The sequence below is a fragment of the Solanum dulcamara genome, chromosome 5 (genome assembly GCF_947179165.1).
Source record: "Solanum dulcamara chromosome 5, daSolDulc1.2, whole genome shotgun sequence".
Taxonomy (NCBI): domain Eukaryota; kingdom Viridiplantae; phylum Streptophyta; class Magnoliopsida; order Solanales; family Solanaceae; genus Solanum; species Solanum dulcamara.
In genome coordinates this window covers 57,701,367-57,706,961 of record NC_077241.1, presented here as the reverse complement: position 1 = coordinate 57,706,961, position 5,595 = coordinate 57,701,367, and the positions used below count along the sequence as shown (strand labels likewise).

Genomic DNA, 5,595 nt, shown 5'->3' with positions numbered 1-5,595 from the left:
CAACTTTTCTTTTGGGAGGAACACCGGGAAGGTCATCGGGGAAGACATCAGGAAAATCATTAACTATAGAAACTGACTTAATAGAAGGAATTTTAGAGTCGATATCCCTAACCCTCACGATGTGATAGATGCAACCCTTAGCAATCAATTTACGGGCTTTAAGACAAGAAATGAACCTACCCTTTACCACTAAATCATGACACTTTCATTCAAGAATAGACTCATTTGTGAATTGAAACTTGATACTATGAGTCTTACAATCTATAGAAACATATGATGCATGCAACCAATCCATCCCAAGAATAACATCAAAATCTACCATGTCAAGTTCAAAATCTACGCACTCTCTTTTGTGAGCCTTTCCACTCTTCTTGCTAGTGGGGAAAGCTTGAGCTCCCATATTCTCTCTTGGAACCATCAGGTTAGAACCCTTATCCTTGTTAAACCTTAGAGGAGGAGTATTGGCGAAACCTTGCCCTATGAACTGTTGCCCACCTTAGCCCTTTTCACTACCACTATAATCGAAACTTTGAGGATTGAACCCTCCACCATCAACCCTAGACTTTTTGAACCCTCTCGACCTCTCTCTTAGTTTTTTTATTACATATGTCACGAGTCGGAAGATGTCCATCTCCTTTGACCAACATGGCTATCTTGCATTCCCTTGACACCAAACTAGAAACACCACACATAAATTTACTTATCCTTGCCCTTGGGTCGGAGACCATGAAAGGACCATATTTAGACAATTTGGTGAATTTGAGGGCATACTCCCTCACACTCATGCCCCCTTGACAAAGTTTGATAAACTCTTGAATATTTGTCTCCTTAGCTCCAAAGGAAAAGAGTGGTCTAAGAAGGCACTCTTGAACTCTTTCTATTCGATGGGTCTCATGTCTTCACCCCTTTCAACAACCCACTGTTCATACCAAACCCTTGCCTCGCATTTGAGTTAATAGTCCATTAGCTTGGCCTTCTCATTCAGAGACACCCCTATGATAGCTACGATACGATAGACTTCCTCAATAAACTCCATAGGGTCCTTATATACCTTAGAACCATCAAATTTAGGTGGATTCATCCTCTTGAAGTCCCGAATCCTAGAAGATGGAGTAGACACTTGAGGAGGAGGGGGAACAATGCCTTGGTAAGTTTGGTTGGCTAAAACTTGGGCCAAAAAGTGATGATGTTGCAGAACTATGCATATGTAACTCCTTCCTCATGATGTGGATCCTCGGGGACTAGAGGAGCTTGGTCCTCATCCTCAACTATTGGTCTAGGTGTAAGTAATCTTCTTGGAGGCATGATATAGAGGATATAAAATGATTCATTAGTTAGAGAAAGTCTTAGAACAACTTTAGGGTACGACATGAATTTTAAAAGAAGTAAAAACTTTCCTAAATATCTCATATTCCCTTATTCATAATTATGGTGTGGTTCACAACCATGAATAAAACCTTATTCGATGCGGTATGTTGGACTCAAGGAACCGTTCAAAACCTCAAACTTTGATACCAAATCTGTCATGACCCAAGCCTAGGTCCTAGATGTGACACAGCAAATGAGGAACCCAGGGGTACCTGACCCAAGCCTCTTAGCATTCATTAAGCCTTCATAAGTAATGACAACGAACAAATAACGGAAGTAAAAGGGGAAACAGTACTAAGGGAGAACATCATAAACAATAGTCATTTACAACCTCTATTCATGATCCATATATGTCCAAGCATACCTATAGTCATAGACTTGGCGGGGGCTAAGACCTGTCCCTAGCTCACCCTCGAAATAAGTGTCAAGAAATGCGATAATAGAAGTCTTAATGTTGTACATAGCATAAGATAGAATAAAAAGGATGTTATTCCCGAAACATTGGAACTCGCCACAAGCAATCTTCAAACTAATTGAAGCTAGATATGTGGAGAAGATTGAAGAGAAACACTGATCCCTACATGGTGAGATCACCTAGGCAATAGAGTAAGCATTAGTACTTTGAATGTACTAATTATGTAGGCAAGCAATAGAATGTAAAAAATTAAAGACATTGATAAGGTAGGTACGTAAATGAGAGCATGCATGAGAATTTAAGTAGATAGCATTTAAATCATATATATGTGGAAAGATGATTATAACCGACATTAAGAACTTGTGAGCTATAAGATGGAATCTAATGTAACCCCCACATTGGAAGAGGGGAGACTACTTGCCAAAGTAGAACTTCGTCATATTTTTTTATATTCATTCTTTAACTTTAACTTTAAGGGCTTTTGTTGATCAACTAGCCTAAGCCTACAAGGCTCCTATGTTAAAATCATTAACTTCACGAATATATTTATTGGTGGATCTTCGGAGATCTATCCAATTTTTATCTCCAATATGCATTGAATATCCTACGTGACATGAGAAAAAATTAAAGCCAGCAAATTCATGATTGCAAGCAATATCAAGAGACTTAATCTTTCAAAGTTTCAAGATATTCTTTTACCTTATTGCTTCTAAAAAATCATGATTGTAAATGATCTGATTTAGGTCATTAGATAAGTGAAATTTAGTTACATAACATATATTTAATAAATAATTAGACAAATAAATGCTATTTATACATTTAGTTACATATTTTACTATCTGTAGAAAAAAACAAGAAATATAGAACATACAAGGCAATCTAGGAAGATGGTCTTATGGTTTCTGCTTGAGAAATCAAGAAGGAGATCTTGTCTATGCCTAGGGAGAGGAAATTCAGGAAGGGACAAACATAGAGGCTGAAGCTACTGCAATAAAAGAAGCAATTTATCACTGTGTAATAGTTGGTTTAAATTACATTTGTCTAGAAACAGACTCACTAGCGCTCCTTCTGGTCCTAACTAAGGTATGGGAAGTCCCCTAGAACATTGTTGTGACAGTAGAGGATATATAGGGAGTATATCATACGTCACATGATAGTCATATTGTTTATCTTGGCAGCAAGGAGATCCACAGTCAACATATTTTACCAATTACATTAACAACAGTTAACAGGCATCAGATTTTCAAATCTAGAAATAAAATGCCAAGCACTTGATGTTGAAATCTAGTACATTTTGTTGCACAAGTTAAAGAGATAGGAAAATGAGAAGAACAAGATGAAAAGATGCTTGAACATGAACATAAAGTTGGGAACTTACCAGCGACCGAGGAACAACAGGCGGTGGATTTCTTGGCAACTTTCCGGCAATTTTGACGACTCTTCAGCGGCTTTGGAGATGAGATGCGGACCAAACTTAGCTCTTCATTCAACAAGGGACAACAACAACTATCTGAAAACTTCTGATGGGCCAAGAATATAAACTGTTAAAAGCACATAATCAGCAAATCGAAACTCGTTAAATTAAATCAAATCAATTAAACACAAACACCCCAAATAGAGATATGAAACCTTCAATCACTTAAGTCTCATCCTAGCAAATCAAACTTGTAAGCAATTAGTTAACTTCATGAGTTTTAAACTTTAATAAATGACAGAACTTAAGAAAATCAAACAAAAGGACTATATATTGATTTTTGAACTACAATATCTAGTGAAGTAAATCTATCTTACATTAAGACGTGGTAGCCAAAACACAAATGTTTACAATTATTAGTCTCACGAATGAAATCACTACTCTTGTAAGCTTTTTTATATTTTTAAGAAAGAAAAAAATGAACCACATATTAGATTTTATATGAAGAATCAAAAAACCTAGTTAGACCAAATAGGAGTTCTTCCAACTTGCTGAAAATAGATCTATTCTTTGAAGAATCAACAAAGAACTTCAACAAATAGGATACTAACATGAGCAATTAAACATGATGCCCCAATTAGAACAAATAACATAGATTTCAGACAAACCCATTTGTTTTTCTTTAAGATTTTTAAAAAACCCTTCAATGGAATTTTTGATTTGAAAAATAATACATGCACTATAAATTAGAGACAATGGGGACTTAAAAATCATGAAATAGACAGAAACTTAAAAATCATACCACTTGAGGTGCAAAAGTTTGTTGTGAAGACTACCTTGAAAGAAGAATGCTATCAGAGAAGACCATTGAAAAAACTTTTGAGATCGTAGAAGAACTCCGGTGAAAAAGACTGTCTTCATAGGAGCTCGTCGTATAGTTCACTGTCAAAGCTCGTTTCTCTTTCAGAGGATTTGGTTCTCTTCACTAACGAAGATGACCTTTGGATTTTGGGAAAATTCAAAAAGAGTTTCTTTTAGTACTTTTTTAATTAATTGGAATGAAAAAAATTACCGGGTACTCTAAATTACTGGAGGAAAATATATTTTTGGGATATAAATTGCAAGTACAATATTTTTTCATAAATTAACCGTTGCCATAAATCCTCCATTGTGACGACTATAAAACTCTATTGCCATAGAACCTCTGTAGTGACGGGTGTTGAGATCATACCACAGTTCAACGATCTATTACAACGGTTGTGTAACTGATGCAAAATAAGCATTGCGCTAGATCTTAGAGCCATGGCAGGGGTAAAACCAACCACTAGAATCACCAGCATTTAGCAAAGGAATGCACCCAAGATGGGTGCATACCAAAATAACCACAAACCAATCTGAACCACGAAAATAGGTTGGCCACGCCATTTCACAATAACAGTTATACCAGGTTCAATCCTGAAAAGATCCACTTTAAGAGAAGCAAGGGAAAGAACAATGAAGCTCAAATGGGTAGGTTCTAAAGCTAAGGAGGTAGATGGGTATAATCTTTGGTTCTCTAGTAAATCGAAGTATAGGAATGGGGTAGGCATTTTAGTAGATAGTGATTTGAGGGATCGGGTGGTGGAGGTTAGGAGAGTCACTAATAGAATGATATCGATTAAGATGGTCGTTGAAGGGATCACGTTGAACATCATTAGTGCTTATGTGCCCCAAGCGGGCTTAGGCAAGGAGGAGAAGAGGCATTTTTGGGAGGATTTGGATGTGTTAGTGGGAGGCATACCGCCTACTGAGAAGATTTTCGTGGGAGGGGATTTCAATGGGCACATCGGGTCTATTTCGGGAGGGTATGATGATGTGCATGGAGGCTTTGGCTTTAGAGACAGAAATGGAGGAAGAGTTTCACTTTTGGATTTCGCAAGAGCTTTTGGGTTGGTGATAGCCAATTCGAGTTTCCCAAAGAAGGTGGACCACTTGGTAACCTTTCGTAGTTTGGTGTCTAAGACTCAAATAGATTTTTTACTCCTTAGAAAGAATGATAAAGGTTTATGCAAAGACTGTAAGGTCATTCTGATCGACAACCTTACGACCCGACATAAGCTCTTGGTGATGGATTTAGATAACAAGATGATGAGGAAAAAGAGGATCGGGGATGACCGACCTAGGATTAGATGGGGAGTTTGACCATGGTTAGTACCCTGAAGATGGAAGAGAAATTAAAGGATATGGGGGCCTAGGATAGTAGTGGGGATGAGAATAGTATATGGGATAGGACAGCTAGTTGTATTAGGGTTGTAGCAACGGAAGTGTTGGGAGTCTCGAAAGGTAGCCATGGTCAGCATCAAGGGGATTGGTGGTGGAATAGAGAAGTGCAAGGGAAGGTGGAAGCAAATAAAATGGC

The 5,595-nt window shown here is 37.6% G+C and overlaps 1 long non-coding RNA gene across 2 annotated transcripts; it reads right to left on the bottom strand.

The window, feature by feature from the left end:
* Window positions 1-1,676: 1,676 nt before the first annotated feature.
* Window positions 1,677-4,614, bottom strand: LOC129888331 (uncharacterized). Of its 2 annotated transcripts, none has more exons than XR_008766626.1 (3): window positions 4,034-4,614; window positions 3,162-3,324; window positions 1,677-1,962 (listed from the first exon to the last, which is right to left on the bottom strand). It is a non-coding gene; the product is annotated as an uncharacterized LOC129888331 (long non-coding RNA). The 2 variants fall into 2 exon arrangements; XR_008766625.1 differs by having other exon boundaries at window positions 3,162-3,303.
* Between the last annotated feature and the right edge of the window lie 981 nt (window positions 4,615-5,595).